A 16,420-nucleotide genomic window follows, 5' to 3' on the forward strand; every position below is an offset into this window, starting at 1 on the left:
ATGACACAAAATTTAGCAAGTTTATGGCCATGCTAAAGCAGCTAACAGTAAATATGCCTTTGGTTGAGGCGCTAGAACAAATGCTAAGCTATGCTAAATTCATGAAGGATCTTATGACTAAGAAGAGGACTATGAGCTATGAGCTAGTGGACAATCTTCACCATTATAGTGCTATCACTACATGATCATTAGTGAAAAAGAAAGTCGATCCAGGAGCATTCATTGTCCCGTGTACTATTAGATTACTTAATTTTTCAAAGGACCTTTGTGATCTTGGGAAATGTATTAATCTGATGCCATTAGAGGTTTTTAAAAAGTTAGGGTTAGGGGATCATACACCCACTAACATGCGGCTTTTGATGGTAGATAGATCAATTAAGATACCGGTTGGAATACTTCGAGGTACCCATAATCTTAGGTAGACCTTTCTTAACAACTGGGAGTGTGTTAATTGACCTGCATACCAATGAGATAAAATTTAGGCTCAATGATAAAGAGGTGAGCTTTGATGTTTGCCAATCGATGAAGCAAAAAAAGGAATTACAAGGATGAGCAAGAGCTACCTGTTGAGAAGAGATTTGGTGTGGAAATATTGACTATAGTATTGATGAACTTCGATGATGATGGGATCAAAGAATATGATAATACTGTGTGTGCACTGATAGGAATGAGGTCGTATTCTTATGCCCCTAAGAAGCTGTACTTGGACCTTAAAAATCATCCAACACCACCGACCAAACCTTCTATTAAGAAGCCACCGGTGTTGGAACTGAAGGAGTTGCCGGGCCATTTGCGGTATGTATCTCTAGGCAATGAAAACACCTTACCGGTTATTATTGCAGCAGACTTGGTAGAGCAATAGGTTGAGGCCCTTATTTCTATGCTTAGGAGATATAAAAAAGCTATAAGATGGATTATTGCTTATATTATAGGTATTCCATCGGGTATTTGCACGCATAAGATTCAACTGGAGGAAGAATGCATACCTACAATTGATAATCAGCAGAGGCTAAACCCACTAATGCAAGAAGTGGTAAAAAAGATTATCAAGTAGCTTAACGCAGGCGTAGTGCATCTAATCTCTGAGAGCAAGTGGATGAGTCCAGCATAGTATGTGCCTAAGAAAAGAGGCATAACTGTGGTTGCTAATGCAAAGAACGAGTTGATTCGGCTTAGGCCAGTGACTGGGTAGTGAGTTTATATGGACAACCAAAAGCTGAACTCGAGGATACTGAAAGATCATTTTCTAATACCCTTTATGGATCAACTTCTTGATCTCTCGGTAGGAAGGGGTTGGTATTTCTTTTTGTATGGGTATTCAGGATCAATCTGTTCTTGATTACCCCAGAAGATCAGGAGAAAAAAACATTTACATACAAATATGGAACATTTGTATTCAAGCGAATGCCGTTTGAATTATGTAATGCACCGGCCACATTTCAAAGATGCATGATGTTGATTTTCTCTGACATGGTGGAGGACAATTTAGAAATGTTCATAGATGATTTCTCTATAATGGGTGATTCATTTGAATTATACTTGATGAACTTGAGTAAAGCACTACAGAGATGTGAAGAATTCAATCTCGTACTGAACTAGGAGAAATGCCATTTCATGGTAAAGGAAGGCATAGTGCTTTGACATTGGATTTCGGCAAAGGATATTGAGGTTGACCAGTCTAAGATGGAAGTTATAGAGAAACTACCCCCTCCTATCTCAGTAAAGGGAGTCCGTATTTTTCTGGGTCATGATGGATTCTATCGCAGGTTCATTAATGATTTCTCCAAGATTGCAAATCCAGTTTGCAAGATGTTGGAGAAGGAGGCCAAGTTTGTGTTCGATAATGACTATATGAAGGCATTTCAATGCCTTAAAAAGAAGCTGGTGGCTGCTTTAATTATTGTTGCTCCAGATTGGTCTAGCCCATTCGAAATAATGTGTGATGTGAATGGAGTAGAACTTGGGAAAGTCCTTGGTTAGAAAAAGGAGAAACTATTTCACCTTATTTATTATGCAAGCAAAGCATTGAATGAGGCACAGAAAAATTACACGCTGATTGAGCAGGAACTTCTAGCTGTTGTGTATGTATTTGAGAAGTTTCGGGCATACTTGTTGGGGACCAAGGTGGTGGTCCATACAGAACATGTTGCTTTGAGATATTTGATGGCAAAAAAAGATGCCAAACCAAGGCCCATTAGGTGGGTGTTACTGCTGCAGTAGTTTAACTTTAAGGTTAAATATAGAAAGAGATGTGAAAACCAGGTTGCAGATCACCTATCGAGACTAGAAAAAGAACAGAATACTACAAAAAAGCTTGCTATTGATGATGCTTTTTTGGATGAACAAATATTAGCAGCTTCTCTTGAGATGGTGCCATGGTATCCTGACTTGGCTAATTTTTTGGTGTGAGACATTATTCCAGAGAATCTCTCTTTCCATTAGAAAAAGAAATTTCTCCATGATGCCACAAGGTACTTCTGGGATGAGCTATACTTATTCAGGCTTTGTGCTTACAATATTATCAGAAGGTGCATCCCAAAAGTTGACATGTTGAGTATTTTGGAAGCTTTCCATACTTCTTCAGTTAGGGGACATCATGCAGGTGATCGTATGGAGAGAAAGGTGCTGCAAAGTGGCTACTATTAACCAACCCTGTTTAAGGATGCTTATGGGTTTGTAAAGAGATACGATTAGTGCCAAAGACAAGGTTCGATCTCAAAACATCATGAGATGCCTATGGCGAAGATGATGGAGGTTGAACTATTTGATGTCTGGGGTATTGACTTCATGGGGAAATTTGTGAGTTCCTATGGGCTGAAGTATATCTTAGTAGCTGTGGACTATGTTTCCAAGTGGTTTGAGGCCGTTGCTCTATCCAACAATGAGGGAAAAAAGTGGTTGCTTTTTCGAAGAAGAATATCTTCTCCCGCTTTGGGGTACCATGGACTATCATAAGTGACAGGGGATCCTACTTCTACAACAAAATGTTTCGGGCAGCATTGATGAAATTGGTGTGAAGAAACATAAGGTGGCTACTCCATACCACCCATAAAATAGTTGGAAAGTGGAGTTTTCAAACTGATAAATCAAAGCAATCTTGGCCAAACTAGTGAATGCAAGCAGAAAAGACTGGACACAAAAACTCAATGATAAGTTGTGGGCATATTGAACAACTTTGAAGACATCCATTGGGATGTCACCATATCAGTTGGTCTATGGAAAATCATGCCACCTTCCGATTTAGCTGGTGCACAAAGTTTTGTGGGCTCTCAAACGATTGAACATGAACTAGAGGGAAGTAGCTGAGTTAAGATTGGGACAATTGAATGAGATGGATAGATTTCGTCTTGGCATATACGAAAGATCTGAATTGTATAAAGAGAAAATAAATAATTATAATGATAACTAAATAATTATAATGATCGAATTGAGAAGTGAGACTTTCATTCTGGTGATTGGGTGCTATTGCTCAATTCTAGACTTAAGCTCTTTCTGGGAAAATTTAAGTCAAAATGGTCGGGACCTTCCAAAGTGAGTCAAGTATTTCCATTGGGTGTGGTGGAACTTGAAAGTAAAGATGGAAGTCTAGTAAGGTTAATGGGCAAAGAATCAAGAATTATATTGGCCCAATAGATGAAGCTAAGTTGTTGTCTACGTGTATCTCAACAAAGTCTGAGTAGTTTAGATAACCGAGTCATGCCGCAACATTAAATCAGGCGCTATTGGGAGGCAACCCAACTTTTTTTGTTGTAAGTATTTTGTTTGTCTTAAAGCTTTGATTTAAATAATAAGTTGTTCAGATGTGCAGGATTAAAGTTAGGATCAATGTTGCTGATGGAATGGAATTGACTACTAAAGTTGATCAATTGTCAACTTGTTGATGACTTATCACTTGAAGTCATCAATTCAAGAAAAGGGGAGTGCATACACTGGAGTGAGTGACGACCAAGTTGATCTATCACTTGAAGTCGTCAAATTAAAAAAAATCAGGCACATTCTGGATAAGGATGACGACAAGGTTGATAAGCCATCACCAAAGTGAAGAGCCGTCATACCTTATCATCAGTTGAACCAAAACTCAATAACATTCTATCTTAGGGTGACGAGATATGTGACAGGGTATCATCCAATTGATAAGCCGTCATTTAAATCTTGAATCCAGGTAAGTTATTTTAAACCGATCCAAATCCAATAACCTTTGGCTTTTCAAATTCCTATGATTAAATTTTCCCATTTTTATTTTTGGTATATTGTAATTAGTCTTATTTAGTCTTTACAAAAATAGATAAACTTAGAAAACAAAAAAGGAGGCCCGTCCTTTTCCTTTTCAACTTCTAACATTAATCTTCTCTCTTCATCTTCTCAAAAGCAAAATAAGTGTTAGAATTCTTTTTCTTATTGAAAAAAAAACTCATTAAACTCACAAGAACATAGAACACAGAAGCAATTGTTTCACTGAGCAAGTTGAGTATTCACAAGTTGGGGTGTGGAACCAGGTCATCTGAAAGGTATGCTTTGAAAAACTCCTTTCTTCTTTAATGGAAAGCAATGAGAATTGCATGCAACTAAAAGATTTAAAAACTACAAAGTGTTCATGAACAAATTTGAGTAATGCAAAGCTGATTGGGTCACCCAAATCGACAAAAATCTGCATTGCTAAAAGTTGCTCATGAACAATGTCACGACAGAAAAGCCAGGGTCATGATGGCACTTATCGCGTCATACCTTGACAAGTAATCCTACCACCCAAACTGATACGAAAAGAGAAAAAGATAGAAATATCCCAAGGAAAGGCTTCTAGAATGAACTTGAACCATATATATAATCAAACAATACGGAAAGAACTTATCCAAAATACCAATCATGCCAAAAACTAGGGGTCAATAGTGTAAGAACTACTAATACAATCCAAGAGTCAAATGCATTGGAAAAATAACCACAAATGAATAATATCTGTCTCCGAATACTAATAAAGACATAAATACTGTAGAAAGATAGAGGTGAACTTCGGACGCATGAATGTCCAACCGCTACCTTGGAAGCTCCAACAATTGCCTAAGCCAAGCAAGCTCAGGCACACTCGAGCTAGGACCTACAACGAAAGGGCACAGTAGGCATGAGTATGGTTCACTTGTACTCAGTAGGTATCATACGCCGACCAAGAAAAGTGGTAAATAAAGCATACAAAATATACACTAAGGGAACGTCACCTGCAATCAGAAACTGTCCCATAACGGTAATCCACACCGCTTGCACTAATAGTTCTAATATTTCTCACATATATTGCAATATCACACCAAGATAGAACAAAAGTACGTATTAATTCAAAAACATGTTTCTATATTTTTAGGAACCTATAGCTGAAAACCCAAGTTAAATCGAGTCAAAAATGGGGTTCAAATCGAATAAAAACCATTTTTGAGCTTTACCGGGTAAAATCTTTGAAATTCAGGTTAAAATCAAGAATCGTAGTTGTTTTGAAGGTTAAATTGATGAAAAACTAGTAATTATTAGAGAAAAAACATTATTCAAGTGAAAAGGTGTGAAATTTGAGTTTAAAATCATGCCCTGAGATTTTTGGGGTTTTGAGAAATTAATCAAGAAATTACAAAGAAATGGGTGAATTCTTACCTTTAATCCATAATAAATTCAAGAAAAAGGTGTTAATCTAGTTTCTCAATCCCTCACAAACTTTACTTTTAAGCTCCCACACTATTTTAGGTTTAATTCTCAAGAGACAAGATGAAAAATGAGCAAAACGGACCAAAAATAGGGGAAAATCTGCTATATATATAGCAGAAAATTTGCTATAGTTGCAGATTTTTGTTTTTTAAAAGTTAATTTGAAGTTCAATGGGGTGTCCGGAATTCGTTCGGAGTCCGATATACACAAACGAACTATGTAACCACACTAAATTCAACATTCCGAATGTGATGGAGATATCATATTTTCAAAAAAATATCATTTTCACAAAATCAACCCCCGAAACCCAAAATTATAATTTTTCAAACTGAGGGTCAAAATGAGATTTAAAAGCTGTAAAATCATACCAAACATGCTAACACTCTAAAATCAACCTTTCGGATCTGCTGACGAAGTTGGATTTTCCATTCGAGGTTGTCACACCCATTTTCTAACCAAAATGATTAATATGTTAGTTTGAAAGGGTTTTTATTATTAAGTGACAAAAGATGAAAATTGTTTCGAAAAAGATTCATTTTTATAATCAACTCAGACTCGCCACTTGACATAATCAGGTGTGCCAAGTCACCTTGAAAATCCTTTTTCAAAACCGTTTTGGACTCTTTATGAAGATCTCGCTGGGTGAAGAAGTACTGAAGGCTACGATGATTTGAGAAGATCTCACAACGGACTCCATACAAGTAGTGCCTCCACAACTTCAAGGCAAACACAACTGAACACAACTCCAAATCATGGGTAGGGTAATTCCTATCATGAGGCTTCAATTAACGAGATGAATACACAATTACCTTGCCCTCCTACATCAATACACACCTAACCCAACACCTGAAGCATCACAAAAGACCATAAAACCCACGCCGTCCTTGGGCAAAGTCAAGATAGGAGCCGAAGTCAACAAATCCTTGAGCTTTTGAAAGCTCACCTCACAAGCATCAGACCACTAGATGGAAATTTTTTTCTGAGTCATCTTAGTCAAATGAGCTACAATAGGAAAGAAACCCTTAACAAAATACTGCTAATACCCGGCTAAGCCAACAAAACTTTGAATCTCGGCTGGCAAAGTAGGTTTAGCCCAATCATGAACCGCTGCAACCTTAGCTAGATCAATCATAATACCTTCCTTAGTCACCACATAACCTAAGAAAGAAACAGACTCCAACCAAAACTTGCACTTAGAGGACTTAGCATAGAACTTCTCATCTCTCAATCTCTAAAGCACAATCCACAAATGCTCCTCATGCTCAACCTCACTCATGGAATAAACCAAGATATCATCTATAAATACCATAACAAAGGAGTCAAGATATGATCAAAACATCCGATTCATCAACTCTATGAATGAGACAGAGGAATTGGTCAACCCAAAAAACATGACCAAGAATTCATAATGACCTTATTGAGTTTGAAAAGCTATTTTTGGAATATCCGAAAAACTAATCCTCAACTGGTGATAACCGAACCTCAAATCAATCTTTGAAAACACCACCGCACCCTGAAGCTGATCAAACAAATAACCCATGCGAGAAAGAGAATACTTATTCTTAACCATCACTTTATTCAACTGTCGATAATTAATACATATCCGCATAGACCCATTCTTTCTCTTCACAAACAAGACAGGCGCACCCCAAGGTGAAACACTAGGTCAAATAAATCTCTTATCCAACAACTCCTGCAACTAATCCTTCAGTTTCTTCAACTCTGTCGGGGCCATCCTATAAGGTGGAATAGAAATGGGATTGGTGCCAAGCTCAACATCAATAATAAAATCAATATCTTGATCCGAAGGCATACTAGGTAAGTCCATAGGGAATACCTCCATAAACTCATGGACAACACGGGAAGAATTAAGGAAAGAGGCAAAATAACACTTGGGTCATGAATATGGGCCAAGTAATATAAACATCCTATCTCAACCAATTTACGATCCTAAACATAAGATATAATCCTCTTAGGACCCAAATGAAGTGCACACTTCCAAACTATCCTTGGTACACCCGGCAAAGCTAAAGTCACGGTTTTGGCAAAATAATTTAAGACAACATGATAAGGATCCAACCAATCCATACCCAAAATAACATCAAAATCTATTACATCTAACACAAGCAAGTCTACCAAACTCTCACACCCAGCAAAAGTCATAACACAAGATAGATATACCTAATCCACCACTAAAGAATCATTGATCGGGGTAGATACACGAATAGGCATGGCAAGAGGCTTATTAACAAAATCAAAATACACAGACACATAGGAGAAAATTAATCCAGGATCAAATAATATAGATACAGGTCTGAAACAAATAGAACAGTACCTGAGATCACAACGTTTAAAGCCTCCACCTTAGATCTGACTGGTATAGGATAACACTATCCATGACTAGCAACTGGTTGTAGCCCTACGACCACCAATATGGGCTCTACCATCTCTACCTCTTGCACCTTTGGTAAAACCCCTATCCCTCACAGATAAAATAGGAGTATCTCTAAATACACGGCGAGAAAAGTCCTTCGCCACATGGCCAATCTCATCACACACATAGCAAACTCTACGACCAGTTTCAACAAGAGAAAGTACAATTGTAACATCCCAAATCTAGTACTCGGGACGATACACGGTGCTCATGACCTCGAAGGACCACAAGCTAACCCATGACTGATATCTGTAATTGAGCACTGAATAATATATTATAAATATGTTGAATATAAGTTTTAAGGCCATAAGGTTCAAAACTGAACTAATACTGAATATGAAACAATGTCTGTAATGGGGTATAACAATACCTAAAACAGAAATAAACTGTCTGAAACATGTTGTAGTCTAAAAGCCTCTAAACTGTCTAAAATCTGTAGAGCTGATGGGACATGTCCCCAACTAACTCTAAACTACTGAAATAATAAAGTAATAAAATAATTACACTATCCTCGAATTATGAGGACTCACTGCTGGTCTGGCTGCTGACCATCTGATCTACTAAAGATGCTCGGGAGCTCGTGCTTCTAACCCTATGGTATAAAACATCATAGCATAAATGTGTCAGTACGATTGAATGCACTGATATACAAGTAAGGTAAGCTGAACACAAAAGGTTCAAATGCATGAACAATGCTAACTAACTGTATAACATGAATGTGAGAATACATTCATGAATAAGTGACTATAACTAAATTCATGATGGTACTGACTACTGAGTCTGATTACTAATGACATGAATTAATGATAACTAATATAACTGGTACTGAGTGGCTGTATCTGACAGTCTAGGTTCTGTTGGAACTGACTGAGTTCCGTACTATTCTGAGTTAACTGTATCTGACAGTCTAGGTTCTGACAAAACTGACTGAGTTTTGTACTATTCTGAGTTGAATGTTTCTGTCAGTCCTGAAATTCTGAAGAACTATATGAGTTCTATCATTGAGCCTGAGTCTGAAACTAAAATTATGGGAAGTAGTTATCTAACCGACATGCCCCTAATACGCCATTATGGCTGAGTTGGGGTCCAATCTATAATCCTAATTAGAAAGGTGTCAATACGCGCCACTAATAAGGATAAACTATGAGTGATCCCTCATATAGTAGGTACTCAAAGGAGAATGGTGGGACCCTCATATAACAGGTTAAGCCACCTCATCTAACCTCAAAATAATAGGTTTGATGTCTCAACCTGCACTAGCTATGTAGTTCTGGAGCGAAAGGATTGCTTCTAAGAATCACACCCTCTAATAATAGGAAAGTTCCCATCCTTGGTCTCAATCAGTGTTGAATCCTACTCCCATCTGAATAGACACTGAACATGATTAACTGAACTGAACTAGACTGAGTTCCTTGGGTTTCGTGGCTGACGGAATACTATTGAGATTTACTGAATTACTGAGCTTCTTGAGATTACGAGTTTTCCTGAGTCACATGACTGACTGAGTTCTATGGTTCATGGCTTGATCGAGAGTATCTTGAAAACATGATACTGGCTCTAGGCAGACAACTATTTTTTTGGGTACAAATACCCTTAGGACTCGATAGAAGGAAACTGACAAGACATGACACTCTTGAATACATGACCAACATCAACAATCCATAATACAGTAAGTTGGGGATTTCATGAAGTACATGGTTATCATAGTCTTGTACATGGAAGGAATGCATATAAAGAAATGTCATAATTCCATATTCTAGCATCATGAGCATTTTAACAAATATCTACATTGCACATTAATAGCATGGGAGTCATTTGAACATAAGGGTAAAGCATGAATCATTCACTTAAGTCAAAATTGAGTTATATTTAATAATTTCTAGTCTCTTAGACATTTTGTCAAACATTAGGGTACATGAATTAGGGCATGGCATAATCATCAAATTAACATATCATAACCAACTAAAATTCATGGTTTTCAACTGATATGCTAACATATTTTCATAAAAACACATAAAGATTCGAACTTGGGAATCATACAACACAACAACCACATGAACATAATCAACACATAGCATGAATATCATAATTCATAGTTTAAAACTTGATTCTTGGGCTCCATGGATGAAAGGAATCCATGAATGAACACTATGCATACCCGAGTTAATGAATTTGGAAAGATTGATGGAGAGTTCTTGTGATTTGGCCCTTGAATCTGAGAGCTAGGGTTCTTGTTCTTGAGTAGAGTTGATTTTAATTTGAGAGACTACTGCAAAAGTGAGCAAATAATGCACTCTTAGGGTTAAATCCCATGATTGGACAGAATTGAAGTCATGGGAAAAGACCAAACGGCCCCTGGGATTTAATATCACAAAAACTGGAAAATTTATGATTTTCATCCTTAGCGCGACGCGCCACTATCGCGCCAAGCCAATGGAATGGACAATTGGGAATGTGCATGGTGGCGCGAAGCGGAGCTATCGCGTTGCCACCTTGTTTGCGACCTAGAAGTTTGGCGCGACACAGAGATATAATGGAGATTCACTAGAATAAGGACAATTCTGAATTTGAACCTTGGCGCGATGCGCCATAATCGCGGAGGCTCACTAAATTTTGATGATTGCCATTTTGGCATGCTCTGCGACACGTTGATGGCTCAGGTGATACACTGTCTCACTAAAAAGGCTCTAACTCTTCGCCCGGGTGTCAGATTTGGGTGAATTTGGTATCGATGTAAAGCTTACCAAATTTTTCACATATATAAAAGTTGATTCGTCTCTTAAAGAAAGTCTTTAATATTTTTAGAACGAATTTAAGCTAGGTAGAAGTACGGGGTATTACAACAACTGATCCCGAACGGCCACCCTGAACTGCTAAACTAGAAGATCCACCAGCTGAACTCTATAAAATCACCAGCACTAACCTACCATGGTATCCACACGAACCTATAAAATGTCTACCTTGATAGGTCTGACTCCTGAACTCACCAAAATGACGCACCCTCTTGGCACCTCCCTTAGATGCACAAATAATACCATCTGTCATCTTAGCGTGATCCACAATACTCTAAGGGGTCATTTGGTGTGCGGTATTAGAGTAAATAATCTCGGGATAAAATAATAATCCCGGGATAAAAAATTTAATCACTTGTTTGGTTGTCAATATTCGGGACAACTTATCCCGGGACTAATTATTAGTCCCGAGATAAGTTATCCATAGATATGGTGGGATTACTATCCCAACTTAATTTATCCTTGGTATAAAATTATAAAATAACAAAAATATCCCCAAGCCCTATGATTTTCATTTCACACACAAACATACATACACACACTCACACACATATGTATATTTTTTTTTATTTATGAATATATTATACATTAAATTTATTTGAATAATTATTGTGCTTAGTTATATATTTTAATTTTTCTGAAAAATAATAAAAATGTCGACTCCATTGTTGAATTACATATTTTAAATTTAATAGTTTTTTAATCACTTGAACATTGCTATTGTATAAATCAATTAAAATGAATTTTAATATTCTATTATATGAGTGAATGTGTTTAAATGAAGTGACATAAATAACAAATACTCTTTTACTTTAAACAAACTTAAGTTGGAAGTTTTTATTTCAAACTAAATAAGATGTAGTAAGATTTTTTTTTTAACGCACACGGCATAATCATGGGAAGACACACGCATAAAAATTAAAGTAAAATAAGATGAACGTTTTATTTTTAAAATACACATGATATAATCATGATAATGCGCACACACAAAAATTAAGCTAACTAAGATGAAAATTTTATTTTCAAGAATAAATATTTAAAGCTTGAAAAGAAATATATATAAAAAAAATAGTTAAATAAAATTGAGGGTAATTTGGTAATCAATTAATTTATTCATAGAAATTATACCATGCATATTACTTTGAATACAACAAACCAAACACTTAACAAAAAATAATCCCAGCAAAACTAATTCCACATAACTTATCCCAGCATAACTAATCCTATCATATCTACATTCGCAGCCAAATGACACCTAAAGAGTAGCTCCAAGCTCAACCATCTGAAACGTAGCCAATTGAAGGGAGACAACCAAACCCTTCACAAACTTTTGAATCTTCTCAAACTCGGTGAAAATTCTATCATATAAATATTTGGACAGGGAATGGAAGCATGCCTTATACTAAAAAACTGTCATGGATCCATGCTCCAAATGATCAAACTCGTCCCACATATGATCTCTCAAACTGAAAGGCATTAACAAACTGATCCCATGACAACTCAGGAGCATCAACAAGCCTACAACCGATTAATGATACCTACTAATTTTTCATAGCATCTCTCAACTGATATATAGTATAAGCCACACCATCCGCGCAGAAAGAGTGAAACACAACTTAAAATGCAAGATATGAAAGAATTCATACGATAAGGAATAAAATGAGAGAGGTTTCCCAAAGACATCCTATAGCCTCTAGAATATAGATACGGACATCTACATACCGATCTGCGAGACTCTATTAGATATCTTATTCTTACACCGTTGAGACCAATGAAACCTGGCTACTCTAATACTAATTTGTCACGACCAAAAATTAGGGTCATGATGACACTTGTCGCGGCATACATTGACAAGTAAGTCTATCACCTAAACTGATACGAAAAGAGAAAAGGACAGAAATATTCCAAGGTAAGACTTCTAGAATAAAGCCGAACCATATAAATAATCATACAATGTGGAAAGAAAATATCCAAAATACCAATCATGCCCAAAACCAGGTATCAATAGTGTAAGAACTACTAATACAATTCAAGAGTCAAATGCATCAAAAAAATAACCACAAATGAATAATATTTGTTTTCGAATATTAATAAAGACATAACTACTATAGAAAGATAAAGGTGAACTTCGAACGCATGAATGTCCAACCGCTACCTTGGAAGCTCCAACAATCGCCCGAGTCAAGCAAGCTGAGGCGCATTTGAGTTAGGACCTGCACCGAAAGGGCGTAGTAGGCATGAGTATGGCCCACTTGTACTCAATAGGTATCATAGGCCGACCAAGCAAAGTGGTAAATAAAGCATACAAAATATACACTAAGGGAACGTCACCTGTAATTAAAAAATGTTCCACAATGGTAGCCTACACCGTTTGCACTAACAGTTCTAATATATCTCACATATATTGCAATATCACACCAAGATAGAACAAAAGTACGTATTATATCACATATAAAAAGAACAAGGGGAACATGCATATACAAGATCATCAAATACAAGTAAAAGAAGATACGATAAATACATAGGTGACAAGTCAATATGCCAATACAATACAGCACAACACAATAAATTAAGTGCAATGTATATGATGATGACGATGATGCAGGAGGTCGTCGCACAACCTCCGAGATCATCGCACAATCCCTGTATATACCTATGGAGGTAAGCCTCCTAATGCAGGACCCATGGGAGGTTCGTCAACCTATATACAATCCATATATCTCATATCTCCTTTTTGGTACATCTTTTGAAAAGGGTTTTATAAGGTGTTACAATATCTTTTTAAAAGGCGTTGCCAGTGTTTCTCAGATGTTACCACGGTGGTACCAATGTTTCATGAATGAGTACGATATGAAGATGTAATGCTCACAACCAATCACAATGAGTATTTCAACAAACAACCACATGATATATTTCCACAACCAATCACAATAATACTCCACAACCACATGCGTCAATATCCGCTCATTATTTTTGTATCATCCATGAATTTTCACATATATCATTTGCCAATAAAGTATGAATATAATCACAATACACCAATGGTACCAAATTAGCATTTTAACAACATAATATAATTATTCATATGTATTCAAGGCTGTCAATATCACATAGGACCCCACACGGTCACACATATCACATAATATCTCAATTTCGACAATTACATCACATATAAGCATCCACATGGGCACAACACATAGATAGTCATTTTTTCATGATTAGTTCCCACCCTTAACATGTATTTCCCACCCTTAACATGTATTCTGTATCATCATTTACTACCCAGCCCAGTCTGAAAGAGTTAAGCCATAACCTACCTCGAAAGTCAAAATCGATCCACTACACTTGAACCCACGACCTTACTTTTCAAGAACAATCTCGAAATCCACTAATAACATCAAATATGAAATCTATGCATCAAAAAAAAAACCAACGACACTCATATTGACTACTTTTGGTTCGGAATCAAAACAGATCCCCAATACAAGTTTCCAAAAAAGAAGAGAAAAATTAGAACTTTAATTCAAAAACATGTTTCCTATATTTTTAGGAACCTATAGATGAAAACCCAAGTTAAATCGAGTAAAAAATGAGATTCAAATCGAAGAAAAATCATTTTTGAGCTTTACCGGGTAAAATCTTTGAAATACGGGTTAAAACCAAGAATCGTAGTTTTTTTGAAGGTTAAATTAATGAAAAAATAGTAATTATAAGATAAAAATATTATTCAAGTAAAAAGGAGTGAAATTTGGTTTAAAATCATGCCCTAAGATTTTTGGGGTTTGGAGAAATTAATCAAGAAATTACTAAGAAATGGGTGACTTCTTACCTTTAACTCATAATAAATCCAAGAAAAAGGTGTTAATCTAGCTTCTCAATTCCCCACAAACTTTACTTTTAAGCTTCCACACTATTTTAGGTTTAATTCCCAAGAGGCAAGATGAAAAATGAGCAAAATGGACCAAAAATAGGGGAAAATCTGCTATATATAGCAGAAAATCTGCTATAGTTGCAGATTTTTGTTTTTTAAAAGGGGAAAAGTCATTCCACACTATTTTAGGAAGGCAAGATGAAAAATGAGCAAAATGGACCAAAAATAGAGGAAAATCTACTATAGTTGCAGATTTTTGTTTTTTAAAAGGGGAAAAGTCATTATTTCCACCCCAAACTATATACGAAAAGTCTAGGTCACACCTAAACTATAGTAGTGACCTATTATACAGCTAAACTATAAAAAAGTGGAACTATTACCTCACTGCGACACTCATGCCCAAGTTCAATGAGTGGAGTGTAGTCCACTCGCTCCATGTCACTTTCTAGATCACTTTCCACATTAAAAAAAAATTTAAACATTATTTTTAAATAAAAAATCTCAAGTCATCTTCCTTACCCCATTCATTTCTCCCATCACCTCTAAAAGGAGCTTTACCAACAAACGAATACAGTAACAGAGTATCAAGCAAATCAAGATTCAAAGGCTTCTCAATAAGGATGAGTCTTGAGATAGATAGCGACAAAGAAAAAAGTGAAGGTCACCGGAATTTTATTTTCCGACAAAGATAAAAGTTTTCAATCGATACTTATAGATCATGGGATGAAATTACAAGGATCTTCATAAGCTTATTCTCATTTATCACTTTTCTTCCTTCCAAATTGCTTCAAATTTTCCAATTTGACTAACCATTAATATTTTAATATCCACCGACAATTACTAATATCTTCACTGAATTTGTGAAGATTAATCGATCTGATTTTCTAAAAATCTTATTTAAGACTGAATCTTTTTATATTTCCAGGTACAATCTTGAACTTTTCAACCCATATGGTCTGTTTACATACCTCAATTTCTCCGAAAGACCCCAAAAAATTCACTATTCAAGCATGTTGTGTCAAATTCTCTTTAAATTGTTCTATATTTCAGGCATGTTGCTCATCCCTAACTTGTATTTTTACATTGTGCCATTGCATTATACAATAATTCAACTAGCCCCTTTTTCTTTATAGATAATTTTAAAGAAAAAGAATCTTGATAAGTGTTTGCTACTATTTGTATAATTTTTCCTTTAAATTTGCTCTGAAAGTTTGCAACTTGGTGTATTTAATCTTACTGTGTAGGAAAAGGATAATTTTGGTTGTGCTCTAAATAATGGTCTTACATATCTTAAACACACAATAGTACTAAGTACTAAAAAAGGAAGGGAATGAAAGAAAAATGAAGAATTTTTTATATATCTAGGCTGGACAAATTCACACGAACTATTCCTTTTGGTTTTGTAGGAAAATTATGGTTCAGTTTTTTCTTTAGATGATCATATGTTTAGGCTATACTTTTGTGGTCACTGAATTAAGGCTCCTACATTTAAGGATTTGTTTTATTCTTAAAATTATTGTGGTGAAGATTCGAGTTTGATGATAATGGTGTCAATGGTGGTGTTTTAATGGTGATTTTGGTGAAGAAGAAGCAATTGAAGAAGGCGAGACCCACATATTAAAATGAATATATAAAAAAAAA

This window comes from Capsicum annuum, chromosome 7, assembly GCF_002878395.1.
Source record: "Capsicum annuum cultivar UCD-10X-F1 chromosome 7, UCD10Xv1.1, whole genome shotgun sequence".
NCBI classification, from domain to species: Eukaryota; Viridiplantae; Streptophyta; class Magnoliopsida; order Solanales; family Solanaceae; genus Capsicum; species Capsicum annuum.